Below are 15,518 nucleotides of genomic sequence, written 5' to 3' on the forward strand. Positions count from 1 at the left end.
AGCCTGGTGATTTACAGGGAGCTTGCTTCTGTAAAATTTACAAACTGCTGTGATAAAATGTCACCTTTTATGATGCATTCCACCCGGGCTGCATATATAAAAGGCACTGCAATGGAGAGAGTTGCAAAAACAAAGCCGTGGCCTGGCTCCCCAGCTGCCTTTGTCTGCTTTTCCAGCAGAACTGGGGACTTATGGAAAGATGACCCAACCACTCGCCTTTTACAGTTGTGGTTTGCAAACTGCCAGTGAAATGGCATCATTTCCTTTGGTTTTATTTTGCCTCCTCAGGGACTGCTTTCAATAATTTTGACTAGGAAAGCTTGGGGTGGGGTGCGAAGGGCTGGGATGAGGGAGACAAGACCCCTGATTCCAAGGGTTTCAATCCAGTGGGGAAAGCAAGCATGCCCCCGAGTGATTTAACACAAATGTGGCAGGTAGGAACGTTTAATACAATCCATGTCATAATCCTTTACTTTTCTAGATCAAAATTTATCTGCTCTGAGTCTCCATCTGCCTGTTTGGTGGGAAATTAAATCCCAGTCATTACTGGGGTTCCTTCCCTACTCTGTGAGATCATAGATGAATCCTGGGCTTTCACGGTACCCCAAGCCCAGGAGAGCCAGGTCCTCGGGCCATGATTTGTCCTTCTTCACATTTGTCCTTTTGCCTTCACAGTGGCCCTGTTGAGAATGATCCTGTCCCTCTGCCTCTCAGTCCTCGTGTTCTGAGGGAGTCACAGGGATAGCCCTCTGGTACCTCCCCCAGTGACCGCAGCCATCCACCCAACAGCCCCAAACAGATCTCCTATCCCCACCCACCCAGGGCACTGCCTCTCAGTGAGGCCACTGGCATCTCACCTTAACACCAGTCTCAAAGGAAACTTCACTCTCCTCAAGTCGGTGGCATCTCTCTCCCCTCTCAGCACTCAAATCCATGTCCTCTTTTCAACAACCCCAGCTCTATGTTCCTCAGTGGATCCGAAATATAAATTCTGTGTGTGTGTGTGTGTCTCTGTGCACATATGTACATGTATGTGTGTAAAGATAAACTTGGATCTTGAAAAAAAAGCAATGTTGGCTCCTTTGTCCAGAGGTGGATATAGGGAAATCAATGTTCACACCAGTTACTTAGTTTCTCTTCTGATAATTTTTTTGGCTATACCAGGTAGACAAGAATCTGTGCTCTAATGAAGCTAGAAGCAAAGTGCCTGGGGATGTCAAGGGTGAGAGAGATGACTTTGAACATGGAGGAGCCAGGGGAGGCTCCAGGGAAGAGGTGAGGTCTGATCAGGCTGTGAAGGACAAGAGAAGTTGGCTCTGTAGGCAAGGTCAGTTCAGGCGAGGTTAATTCAGGCCTGAGCTGGGCCTGCAGCAGGGGGATGGGCCAGGAAAGAAATTCCCTTTGTGTGTGGGTGAGATGGGAGGCTATTGAGGAGGAGGAAGTGGGACTATAGGGTTTGGATACAAGGAAGAGGGGTGGTGGCTGCTGTGTGGGCTGCTAAGCAGTGTGAAATGTACTGTCATGTGGCTATATCAAATACTTAAGCTCATCCTTGGCAGTTCTCAAGTAGTGGATGTAATTTAGCTTATGAAACTGGATATGTGGTATGTGGGTGGCACTGAAAACAAGAATACATTCCTGAGACGCTGCCACAAAAATGTTTGTCCATCAGATACCAGGAAAAAATCCAGGCTGTCATAGCCAGACAGGTACTTGGATAACTTTATCCAAATTGTGCTCCTTGACATTAACTTACCCAGTACCTAACTCCCCGTTGCACCAAGGGCCTGGGGCAGCATGCAGCACTGAGATCGCTCCCAATACCCTAATCCCTACCCACTCCCCTTGCCCCTCTTTCTCTGTTGTGCAGGTACTGATGTCCGGCTCCTGCCTGTTAGACCTGGCAGTCCTGGGAGGAGGAGGACCAGTCTCTCAGGAGGCAGAGTCCAACAGAGGCTCCTAGGGTTGTATTGGCCAGGGAGGCTGGCAGCTGGAGACAGGCTTTCAGGAAGGAGAACCCCAGGATGTGGTAGTGGGAAAACCACTATTATAGTCAGTAGCAAGTTGGGAACAGACAACAAAACAAGCAAGCAATCCATTTAGAGGCAAGGAGAATTGAGAGTAAATCAGTTCAGGAATGGGATCAGGTCAGTGGTTCAGAACCCAGGCTTCATCAGCAGCAGCACGCTGAATTCCTTGGTTACGTACTGCTTGGTATGTATGATGCTGGGTGGTCGTGGGGATTTGCAGGGACCGTAGACCTAGTTTGCTAAAGAGGGAATGAAGCTGGTTGCTTTGAACTTCAACTTCCCCTGAGAGCTGAGCCCTCTTAGCTGGAGAAGGGAAACATCAGCTTCCTTGTTCCACTCTTCCTTGGTTAGAAGGTGCCAGGGGGTCTGGTAAGAGAGTAGCCTGGACGGCTGGATAAGGTCCAAATCCAAACTGTTGGGCAGCCCTTCTGTGTCTTGGTTCTCTGCATCCTCAGTCATCAGCCTTCAGGAACTGTCCATTAAGGATCTGTCACTTGCAAAAGATGTATCTCCCAAATTAAGAGTTTAACTAGATTTTATTCTGGGAATTGAGCAAGAATTGGCAATAATTTAGCTTATAAAACTGTAGTTTAATGAAAGTATAGGACAATAGGCCTGGAAGAGGCTTTTTACTATTATAAGATGAGAGTTTCTATGGGTGTTCTGACAGATTTACTGTTGTTTTAACTTAATAAACGATTTCTGTTTTAGCGTTGTTATTGTTCCCGTGGTTATAGGACACTCTATATTGTGTTATTATATTATCCCTCCCCCTCGGTTTTTATGGTGGCATTTTTCTCTTTGCTTAGCTTGTAAATATACACATTTCTTCTGATCCTCCCAACTCTTCCAGGCACATGTAGAAATACCAGTTTGTCAGTACATGGGGTGGAATTTGCCCCAACCCATCCTTCCTTTCTTCCTTCTGGCTCATAAGGGCAGATTCCTCTTGAAGTCAGTACGCTCCTCCCAAATTGTTTTCATTTCTTCCCTCAAGCTATCCAAATAAAAATAACAGTTATAAGGTCTTATGCTTATAAAGCGTTTTTAGCTTTAAAATATGTTGTCTGGTGTGACCTTTATGATTGTCTGCGTGGTGGGCCATATGGAGGATGGGGATGTATTACTGTCTCCATTTTACATTGGGAAATGCAGTTCTCAGAGGATAAATAGGATGCTGAGGATTGCTTAGCAAGTCAGTGGTAGAGGCTGGACCAGAACTCAGCTTTCCTGGCCGGTGGTCAAGGCACTTCCCAGGTTGGAAGGGCTGGGTGGAGGAAGAAGGACTAATCATCAAAGTGGTAGCCTGTTGGCCATGGAATACTCCATCACTGTTCCATTACCCACTCAACAGATAATACAGAGCCTTACCCTCTCTTTTCTTCTCTTCTCATTCCCCAAGAGAGAAATCGCTGCCAGGAAGGAAAAGCAAATTTAAATCTATATCCTTCACTGTCACTGGACAGAGCCCATCAACATTAGATGGACAACAAGGTGGTCAACATTATGTAGGGGAGTTAGGACCGGCTGGAAGGGAAACCAGATCAAGTAGGAAAGGAGTGGAAGAGAACCAATACCTGTGCCTGGTACCTCGTCTCAGTTAATTCTTTTTTTTTTTTTTTTTTTTTTTTTGCAGTACGCGGGCCTCTCGCTGTTGCGGCCTCTCCCATTGTGGAGCACGGGCTCTGGACGCGCAGGCTCAGCGGCCATGGCTCACGGGCACAGCCACTCCACAGCATGTGGGATCTTCCCGGACCGGGGCACGAACCCGTGTCCCCTGCATCGGCAGGCGGACTCTCAACCACTGTGCCACCAGGGAAGCCCCTCAGTTAATTCTTTTAACAATCCTGCAAGGTAGGTGAATCCCAACTTCAAAAGAGAAATCTGGACAAAAAGAGGGACAAAAATGGGGGTCAAGCACCCAAGCATGTGACAGCACTAGATTCAAATTTTCCTCTAAAACCCAGAGTCTTGGGCCCCTGTCCACTTGTCTACCTTTTAACCTTTTTTCTTCCTCAGTACCCAGGAGCCCATATCTCTCATGAGAGTCCCCATTCTCTCCCAGGACTAGGGGTTTAAAATTTGGTAACATCTGATCAGAGTAAAAATATCGTTAAGAGATAAAGGGCTAACAAACCTAAACCTTTTGTCTATATTTGAATTTTAAAGAAGATTAAGTGAACTACTGTTTTAGATTAATCTTTTTTTGGAGGATGAGTTGGGATGGGCAAAGGTGAAATGACTGTTCCTGGAGCCTCTGGCAGCCAATCAGGATGAAGCTGCCGTCCTCATCCATCAACATTCATCAGCTGCCGGCTCCTCAGATATAATGGAAAGATCTTTTCTAGTTCTAACATTCTATGTTTCTATGACTGAATTCACCTAAGTTGGCCTCTCTCTGGGCCTGGACCCTGTGCTCCGTTCAGGAAGGACATGAACCAAGCCTATGCTTCTCATCTAGCTTTTTTTTTTTTTTTGCGGTACGCGGGCCTCTCACTGCTGTGGCCTCTCCCGTTGCGGAGCACAGGCTCCGGACGCGCAGCGTCAGCGGCCATGGCTCACGGGCCCAGCCGCTCCGCGGCATGTGGGATCTTCCCGGACCGGGGCACGAACCCGTGTCCCCTGCATCGGCAGGCGGGCCCTCAACCACCGCGCCACCAGGGAAGCACCTCATCTAGCTTTTTATTTGTTGCAGCTGGTCCCTAACCCAGTTCACCTCCTCCTTCCTGTGGATAGGCTCAATTACAGCCCTCGGGGAATTTCCTGCCCAAAGTCCTTAACCCAGCTGAAGATCCAGAGTCTGGGGGAGAAGGGGGCTTCGGCTTATCAGGGTTCACACTCTCTACTATGTCTCTTTATGTTTTCCCTCCCTCTTAAGTCTTAAGTCTTAAGATTTCTGGGATTTGAGTTTCAGAATGATAGGGAGAGAACGCTTTTCCTAGAGACTGGGCATTCTCCTTGGCCTGAAAAGATCCCGTTTACCTCTCTAGTTTACTGAGGCTTCGTACAGTGTAACTTTCTTTCCTCTCTTCTTTTCCTTTCCTTCCCTCCCGTTCTTCTTTGTTTAAATTCGTTCATAAGGTTTTTGCTGAACCCCATCAGAAGGAATGCTAAGCAGGATGGATCACGGGGGTCACCCTAGGAAACCCTGTGATATTCTTAGGGTCTGTGCCCTGCCTGGTTCAGAAGTGCCAGAACTGCTAACCTGGGGTTGAGCCTCTGGATTTCCTATATTCCAGGAGAGTATTTTTCCTATTATTATTAGTATTCTTTTTTTCTGCTCTATCAGCATGAGCCTTCCTAGCTCCAGGTGACTATCCGATTCACCACCAATATTTTAATTTCAGCCAGTTCTGCTATTGCTCTGAGCCCCAAGTCAGCAGCCCAAATCTCAGCATCATAATTCTGAGAGAAGGTGTAGGCCATGGGCCCAGGCTCTGATATGGCCGGTTACAACTCACAGTAATTATTCTGTAAGCACAGAATTGAATTTGCACTAAAAACCAACTGCCAGGGCCAAGACAGCTTTTGGGCAATGATTATGGATCCCTGACAATAAAGTGCTGCCAAAAATTTCTGGAGGAGGTGACAGACATAGTCAATATATTACTTCATGAAGTATTTGCTGAGATATTAAGATACTTCAGGTCACTGACTGTGTTTTACTCATCTTTAATTCCCAGTGCAGAGCTCAGCACTGAGAATATAGAGGCATTAATACTCTGAGTAGGATTAATGAATAAATGAATGGATAAATGTGTGCATGGCACTGATTGTAGAGAGGCGAAATCAGAGGCTGGGAACATTTTCAAAAGGCCTTGGTAATCATAAGATAAAATGACATGGTGATTGATCACATATATAGGGAAGGAAATAATAAAAATTGATTTTAATTTTATTATTAAAACTTTGGAGAATGGAGACATTATGTCTTTGGAAATAGAAGAGATAGATAAGACAGCTGGATTGAGGTGGGGGGAGAAGATGTCAACATTAGTATAGGCATGTAGAGACTGAAGTGATACTGGGACATCCAGATGAACACACAGAACAGGCAGCTAGAGAAAGGATGCGAGATCAAGACAGAGGTCTGGGCTTGGGGCGGGGATGCTGAAGTTCTTTTCTAGTAGGTGGTATTTTCTGTGGAAGAAAATTAGATATCTAAAGGAGGGAGTGCAGAGAGAATAAAAGAATGTCTGAAGAATGTGACTCGATGGGAAACTATTAAGTCTTTACATGGAGCTGATGGGTTAGTCTAAATATACTCAGTGACATAGAAAAGTAAATTAGTTATGGTACCATTTCCAATGCTATACACCAATTCCTGATGACCACTGTTTAAGAGTACTTCCGTCTGCAAGCCAAGAATGAATCTTTATATGTGGTATAGAGATCCACCCATTCATCTACCCACCCATCCATTTTACCTCCCTATCCATCCATCTATCCATCCTTCCATCAACCTACCCTCCCACTCACCCATCCATAATCTCTCCAACATTTATGGAACAGCTTTTCTAGGGTAGGCTAAGGAACAGAGACTCTTTAGCACTACTGATAAATCTTAACACGCAGCCACATTTGCACTGAATCTGCCCACATGTGTGTGCTGGTAGTACCAACTCCTCACCATGTCTACCTCCTTTTCCTTCTGCTCCAGATCATATGAAAATGTGACACCCCACAACCTGCTGTGTCCTTGTGGTAAATTTCTCTTCTGTAACCACTTCTCCCTCTTGAGCCTTCTTGTTACCAGCTCAGTGTAGCTCCTGCCCAAGCCCACTCTTCCCAGGTGATGCCTCGGTTTTCAGTCCACCTCCCAAACAAAACAAAACTTAGGACAAAGTCAGTAACCCTAGAATTCCATTCTCTGGTAATCCTTTTGCAGCTGCCCACCTGCTGGGGGGTGGGTGGCTCCTATTTATAGAAGGAACTTAGAGTGAGATAGCTTACCTTGAAGGGCTAATAACAACTGTGGTTGACTCATGGGGAGATATTTGGGTAGGGGGTCTTCCCAGAGCTCCTCCAGCCGCTCTGTGATGCCTATTCTGGCAAGGCTGGTCTTTGAACAAGCCACAGTGGTTAACACCATGGACTTTGGAAGTGAATAAGCTTGATTTGAATCTGGCTTTGCCAGTTCCCATCTGTGTGACCTTAGATACTTTCTGTTACTTCTCTGAGCCCCCTTTTCTGCATTACCAAAGTGCTGATGGTATCTATCTCACAGGGCTGAATGAGAGTTAAATGGAACAGTAACAATATAGCAGTTTATCTGTGGTGCTTAGTGTGTACCAGGAACCAGTCTAAGTGATCACTATGGGAATTACATAATTTAATCCCTTATAACAACTATATTATCCCCATTTGGTAGCTAAGGCTCAGAGGGGCTAAGTAACTTGCCAAGGTCACACAGTTAGCGAGTGGCAGAGTTGAGCATGACTCTGACAGTAAAATTTTGTAGCCATGCTCTTAACCAGTTCACCATATTGCCTCCTAGATCGTGAGGGTTCAACCCTTGACATGTGGTTAGCACTCAGTAACTGTCAACCATTACCGTACAAATATCCTCCCTAAGGCCTAATTTTTTTTTTTTTTTTTTTTTTTTTTGCGGTACGCGGGCCTCTCACTGCTGTGGCCTCTCCCGTTGTGGAGCACAGGCTCCGGATGCGCAGGCTCAGCGGTCATGGCTCATGGGCCTAGCTGCTCTGCGGCATGTGGGATCTTCCTGGACCGGGGCACGAACCCATGTCCCCTGCATCGGCAGGCGGACTCTCAACCACTGCACCACCAGGGAAGCCCAGGCCTAAATTTATTCAGTGCTTTTACTCATTTACTTATCCACTCACTCAATTTCTAGGATATAAGCTCCATGTGGGCAGGAATGGGATTTTTGTCTGTTTTACTTAACGGTTGCATTCTTGGTGTCTAGAACAGAGGTTGGTATAGAATAAGCACTCAATAAATTGGTAAATGAATGCATCTACTCACTCACCCATTTGTCAGCAAAGGTGTATTAAGCACCTTCTAAGTGCCCGACTCTGTGCCAGGTGCCGTGATGGGTTAGAGTCTCTGACATCAGGGAGCTCATGATCTGACAAGGGAAACAAACTTGTGAGCCAGTAACGCAATTTCAATATGATGTATCCAAGTGTTACCGAGTGCTGGGGTGAATGGATGAGACCCCCATCTATTCCTTGGGGATGCTGCCTAATGTTCATTTAGTGTTGCTACCTGCTGTCTCTCAAGTCAGCAAATTCCTATCTATTAGAGTGAGTTTACATTCAGCCGGATGAGGTACAAGTTCCTGCAAAGAGGAGGAGGAGGCGGCGGAAGGGCTGAGGCTGGAAGTGTTTTGCTGTGCAGGCTGTGCACTGCACAACTCCAGGGGGTGCCATTCATGTAGACTCTGATGGGAGTGGTGCCATCATAGTTGTGCAACATGGCAGCCCTGTGACGGCAGCCTTTAAGGCCACCTCTGAATCATTTCTTTCACTAGGGACCTTGGGGATTGCAGATGACTTAGACAAAACCTCTGAGGGCACTTCCCAATGCATTTTTCTTGGTCCCAGTGACCTGTGTGAAGAGCCAGGCACATAAGCAGTATGAACAGCTTGCACTGCTAAAGGGAATGAACTCCACTGGGGTCCCATTGCTGTTTAAGCCTTAGTTGGGTGTGGGCCACAGTGACATCACTGACACCATCAGACACATGACTCTGACCTCCAGGTTTCTCCTTATGACAACCTTGGGCCCCTTTTATTTGCCACATACTCTCTACTCAGTACCATATTGTCACCTAATAGGGTGGGGAGCAAGTGCAGTCCTTGGCAACCTTGTGGAATTGAAATGAGCAGTTTTGGGTTTTTTTAAAAACAAGTTTTCTCATGCTTTCTCAGCTCTTCCTACTGGGAACTGGGGGGAAGCTTCTGAAAGTCATGACCCTGGGATGGCAGGGACTCCATGCCAAGGGGACCCTAGGGTTGCAGCAGAAGACTTTGGAAAACAATGATACTTGTCCCCAAAGGGAGGAGGGTGCTCCAGTGATGCGATTTTTGTCTTGCTGAGTAGGCTGTGTCCCTTACATTAGAGCTTATAAACTTGCCCTGTATCTGGGCATATGGGGCTCCTGGTACGGTGTGTGCCTCATCCTTCTTTCCAGGACCTAATGCCACCATAGAGGGTTTTGAGGCACCCCCAAAGCTTGGCCCTCTCCATGGCAACTTAGTTCCTGTCTTCTGACCTGGAACTCCAAAGAATGGGTCAGTGTTTCAGAGCATGGTGGAAAAGTTAGAAAACTGAGCTCTACACTTGGCTCTGTCACTCTCTGGCCATGTAAGTTTGGGGTAAGTCAATTTCCCGTTCTGGGTCACAGTTTCTCCATCTGTAAATGGTATCATCACATCACTTAGGTCTTCCTCCTTGAGCTTTTATGAGGATAGAACAAGATAATGAATGAGAAGGTATTGGAAGCAATATTTGTGCTCTAGGAATGAGTCATGTTGCATGTTTGCTGTTTCAGCATAGTTTGGCTTGATCACATGGGCCTCTGGACACAGAGAGGTGCTTTTTAGTTTCCAGATATCAGGGATTGAGCCCAATGGTAGGTAGGACCAGTGAGAAGCATCTTAAGCTTCCTTTGGAGTAAAGAGTAAAGTCTGGATTTTTAATGGGCTACATTAGTTAGAGTAATACTGGTGGCTGTAAGAAATAAAACGCCAAAGTATCAGTAGCTTAAAACACACTAGAAGTTTATTTCTCGCTCATTAACAATCAAATGCGTGTCAAATGCATGTGTTTATTCTCAGTGGGTGGGTTTTCTCCTTGCAGTGTTTAGAGACCCAGGTTTCTTCCATCTTGTGGCTTCACCATCCCCTTAGGGCAGTGGTTCTCAAGCTTGGTTTCCCTTGCAGCTTTAAGAAGGATTCTTGGTTCCCACCCCAGAGATTCTGATTTAATTGGTTTCTGGTGTGGTCCTTACGTTGGGCTTTTTTTTAAAGCCTCAGGTGATTCTAATGTGTAGTTAAGGTTGGGCACGCCCACACTTCGTGGCGTCCTCGCACTTCGTGGCGTCCTCTCCTTTCGACCATGAGAAGGAGAAAGAAACAGAGAAGAGGGTGCGTTTACTTCTTAAAAACGTCAGCCCATGTTGGGTGGACATCGCTTCTGCTCACATTCTATTAGCAAGAGTGGCCGTCTCGCCGCCCTGGCTGCAAGGTAGGCTGTGAGATATGGCCCCAGGTCTGGCGCTGTTTCCCCATTTCCCAGCAATGGCTGTATACTTTGGAAGGGGAGCGTTTTGGTCTGTTATTTATCTGTGTCCCCGGGGCCAACAGATTGACTTACCCAGATGCTAAGAGACCTAACCTGTGGCACAGAAGCTTCGAGCTGTAGTCAGTTCAAAGAGGCTTTCCTGAGGGTTGGCAGAGGAAAGGGTATCACCTAATTGTCTCTGGTTTGGCGGCTGTGGCCACCCACATTCTTGTTTATATCCTGGGATTAGAGGATAGTTTCTTGTTGTAAAGAGCACAGACTTTGCAGGCAGGCAAACTTGGTTAAAATCCACACTTACTGTTATTAAACTTGTGGTTTGGGGCATGTTAATCAACATCTGTAAACTTCACGCTTCCCAAATGTAAAGTATATATAATTACGCCTACGTTGAAAGGTTTTATAATAATCACACACAAATGCCTACCTTGCCTTAAATAAGATAATGTCTGTTATGGTGCTGAAAATGACAGGCATAGGGCAGGGGTGGGATCCTTGTAGGATCTTCTCTCCTCGAAGAAGGGAGGGATGGTGGGGCTCCCTGCAGTGGCGGGGAACCAGGGAGTGAGGAGAGAGGCTGAGTTTCACTGCTAGGCTGAGAAGCAGCCTCAGGACCACACTTGCCCGGTTAGGTTGGAATAATGGGACTGGCTTCCCCCAACAGATGGGACCCCCTGGACCAGGCTCCTCTGCTCAGTCCAGGGGCATCAGCACCCTCTTTCCTTTACATCTCCCCAGCCCCCCCACCCCCCACCCCCCGCCAAGGAGGAGACTTAACTTCTAGAGTCCTAAGCAGCTTGGGAGAAAGACTCCTTACCGGGAAAAAGGACTGTTGCAGTAGGGCTTGGGCTCATCAGAAGCCTGGCTGGAGGCTTTCCGCTGGGGTTGCTGCAGCTGCTGCCTGGGGCTGTTGATAAGGAAGATGGGGAGATAGCAGGACGCCTTCCTGTTAGTGCCTGCGAAAAGCGGCCTGTGCAGATAACAACCTGTCAGCTCATAGCCTGGAGTGTGACAAGACTGCCTTTGTGTGGCTCTAATTAGTTCTGTATGTGTCTGGTTGGCAGTGGCAGTGGGGAGGACAGTGGCTGCGGAAGGAGAGAGGCCTGGGCAGGACTGTGGAAACTGACAAAGATGCTTTTGGGGGGCTCTCCCGTCTCCCATCTTCACGACTCTTTGCTTTTCAGCTACTCAGCCCCTTTGGTTTCTACCACAACCCCTTTCTCCACGGGTTGACTTGGATGAGATGGGGCTGAGGTTACTCCAGGTTATTTGAGGTGATTATCTCCTAGGATCCCAAGACAGGAAAGGTGAAGCAGCTTCTGCTGGGGGGTAGGAGGGTGCACTGCCTGAGTCTCATGCTGGTGGGTCTGCCACACTCCGGGAAGACGGCAGCAGGAGTACACCATCAGCAGTACCCCTGGGGAACCACCCCTGCTCACCTTATATTTTCTGTTTTGGGGTCCTTTAAGACCTTATGTTTTTGTTTCTCCTGGTATGCAAGTCTGCAGATAAAGCTTCTGTGGTCCTTCGTACAAATTGCTGAAAATGACATCAAGCACCTAGTGTGTGCAATGCACTGTGCTTGACACAGTTTCTAGTGATGGTTCAAGCTTCACAGAAAACATTCAGAGTGTCTATTTTTATCCCATTTTTACTGACGAGAAGAGGGTCCTGGAGAAGCTAAAGAATGTGCCCAGTGTCATACATCTTGTTAAGAGGCGCTGGCCTGTCTGTTTTCAAAGCTGCCTCCTCTGTGCTCTGATCCCCAGCTGGTTTTCTAAAGCACCTTTGTAGATGAACAATGAATTATATAATAAGAGAAGGCATGCTGTTTTATGAGGCAGAATTTTATAATCCCGAATCCAAACATATCATTCTCTGTCCTCTTAAAAAAAATTATTAGCTGGAGTTAGAAAATTAAACCCTAAGATCCCAACATGCCTCCTGCATCTCCTTGGCCTAAGATCGCTTTTCCCAGACGACACCCCATTATTTTGGTACAGTCTTCAGCAAGCCCACTCCTATTTCTTCTTATACTCTGACCAACCAGTACTAAGCAGTTTCAGTTTGTTTCTTAAACTATGTTCTCAGCCAGTGTCTAAGATGGGGCTCAACCAATATGATGGGATATGGTGGGTGTGTGAGCCGTCTGACAGAAGGGTCAGAAGTTCTGGAGGGCGTGTGTATATTTTTAAAAGCATTTTCAATGTTGTAATTACTTTGTTTTAGTCATGATACTTGTGATAATGTTAAATAATAATCGTAAGTTAATCCTGAGAAATATAAAAATTTACAGTAATGTGTGAATGTTGAACATAAAATGACCTTTCTCCAAATATTTTAATTTTTTTTTTTTTTTTTTTTTTTTTTTTGCGGTACGCGGGCCTCTCACTGCTGTGGCCTCTCCCGTTGCGGAGCACAGGCTCCGGGTGCGCAGGCCCAGCAGCCATGGCTCACGGGCCCAGCCGCTCCGCGGCATGTGGGATCCTCCCAGACCGAGGTGCGAACCCGTGTCCCCTGCATCGGCAGGCAGACTCTCAACCACTGCGCCACCAGGGGAACCCTCCAAATATTTTAATTTTAACATTAATTCTAATGTGGCTGTGACAAGGAATGATGAAATGTCTACAATGAGGCAGGCCAGTGAGAGAGATGAGGGGGAGAAGTTATAGGAGCAGGAGAGTTTCTGGGACGCACCCCCAAGTCATCCCCCGTGGAGCCCAAGGACGGGTTTGAGTAGCTTGGGGAGATTAGAGTCCTCAGTCCCCCTCTTGACCCTCCAGGTGGTAACTGTCTCCATGAATGCTCTTTAGAAAACTGCCATCAGGTGGTGTGTTTGTGGTGGGGATGCGGGGATAACGAAGGGCAGGAGAACTTGTTTGGAATGGAGAGCGAACCCACTGGAATGGAGAGAAAACCCACTGGGCCATTTTGTTCTAATTGTCAGGGAGGACATGGTGGCAGGTATACTCACAATGTGTTGATTTGTGATCAGTGTGTAGAGGAAGCAGGACTTGTGTGGGAAAGAGAACACCACATCACCTACATTCAGATGTGACTCATTGAGAAGCTCTTTCTCGGCCCCTGGAGGACTATTCTGGAAAGCTCCATGGCTTTTATGCTCATCCTCAGGAAATATAGTCCAATGGACTCGATCAGTTACACTACTCAATCCAGGAATCAGAATATCCAGTCCAAAATACGTATTAAGTCTTGAACATAGGAGCTGTTCTCCTGCATCACCCCCATGATTGCACCTGTCTCACTCTGGAAGTCCTCACGTAGGGCTTGCCTTGTGCTTCTCCTGCCCACCCTGAGCCTCTGTTTGTTGCTGTTTTGATCTCCTAGGGACTGGTGTGAGAAGAGGGGAGGGGATAGCTAGTTTTCATTCGCTGGGTGGCTGCATTCTTTCCAGGATTGGAAAGTAGTTAAAGAAGCCTTTTAGTGTTGACTGCTGTTGGTAAGCTCTTTGGGGTTTCCCTGCTGGGTCCCCTTCCCTGCCATTCCAGGTGTTCCCTTGGGGTTCCTTCCTCAGCTCCTGGACACTGTGCACTTTCAGCCTCTTTCAGCTGAGGTCTTCCCATCCTTCCAGGCCACCTCTCAGGGCCCATGATGACCCCATGCCAGTTTTCCTCCATGGGTGGCACATGTGTGGCTCACAGGGAGATCTTCCAACATTCCTTGGGAGTACAGGTGCATCCTAAAGCAGTGACCTGTCTCAGCTCCCACCAAGCAGTTGCTCTTTCTTGACTTCTACATTTCCTGGGCAGGAATAGGACCTCAGTCTACAGTCCCTGTGATCTTCCTGGACATGAGTCAGGCACCTGTCTTCAGCATCTCCCAGTTGCAGAAATCACACTTCAGAGCATCCAGTGGTTGCCTTGGGGCCCTTCTCTAGGTGAATTGTTAGAGGCAGCACATCCCTATCCCTGAACAGAGAAGGGTGGGGTGGGGAATCACAGCTCACAATCCGTCTCTCCAAGGAAATCTCAACCAACTTCTCTTAAAATCCTTCTCTAACCCAGTTTTGTATCCTTGATCTTGTTGTGGGGTCCACACATCATGGACTAGGTTCTCCTTCATTTTCTGTAAATTCTTACCCTATGTGTGTCTGCTTGGGAGGTCTGCTTACCACTTCCTTTGATAGCCTGATATCTATGGCATCTCTGTCAAAACTGCAGCAGAAAGAATGCTGTTCTAATATCCTTTGCATGATCCATCTGAGTGGGGCTGTCATTCTTCAAGTAGACTGCTTTGCTGAGTGGAGATACAGTAGACTTGACAGCAGTTGATCTGAGGGTTCCCACAATACCAGTCACAAAGCAGTGGGGATTGGGGGTGGCATAGTACAGAAGGGCACAGGTGATCAGGGGAAATAAATGGATGGAGGAAAGGGCACCTGATGTTCCCTGTGGTGATAGAATCCCTTGGCTGAGGCTTTGACCCCATGTGAGAACTGCAGTCTCCCAGGGATGGGACTCTAACCCTTCGATCAGCATCAGCCCATGTCCCTAAGCCACAGGCACTTGGCAAGGGCACAGGGCTCACCTAGGAGCAGGAGGGGGCTTCCTGGGATGCTAACGCTTTGATTCACTGCAGAACCTCCAAAGCACATCCTCCATCATGGTCCTGACTTGGCCTTTTCTCAGCTCCTTGTGCATTTTATCACTGTGTCCTGTTGAAGTCAGGTATTAAAATGGGCTGAATTTATGCAGCTCTTGGGGGCAGGGCCCAGGGATGAGTGCAGGTTGCCTGACTCCTGGGGTTGGCAAATCCAAGGGGATGTTCCCATTGCCAAGAAATGCCTCTTGCATTGCAAGCAGTCCGCCTAGCAGAGAGCTCCACTCTGAGTGAGGCCCTCAGTACAGAGCTCTGAGGAGGCACAAACTCCTTCAGAATCTCCATGCTTCGGTCTTTTGGCTCCTTGCAGTGGAAAGCAGCACCATGCAGGGTTTAGGAACCCTATTCCTGGGGTGAGATGACCTTGGTTTGAATCTCTAACATTTAAATGTCAAATTGTATAATGTTGAGCAGGTTTTTTTCTGGGCATTAGTTTTCCCATCTGGGAAATGGGGGAGTAATAGCAACATGATTAATTGAGAAAAATCCTTGTAAATCACATGGCACATAACTCTCTCTCTAACCATTACTCTTGTGAAATTACATTGTGGAAGCCCCAGAAAGACACTAGTTGGTACTCAGAACTCCTTCTGAACTCGT

This window comes from Mesoplodon densirostris, chromosome 14 (genome assembly GCF_025265405.1).
Source record: "Mesoplodon densirostris isolate mMesDen1 chromosome 14, mMesDen1 primary haplotype, whole genome shotgun sequence".
Classification (NCBI taxonomy): domain Eukaryota; kingdom Metazoa; phylum Chordata; class Mammalia; order Artiodactyla; family Ziphiidae; genus Mesoplodon; species Mesoplodon densirostris.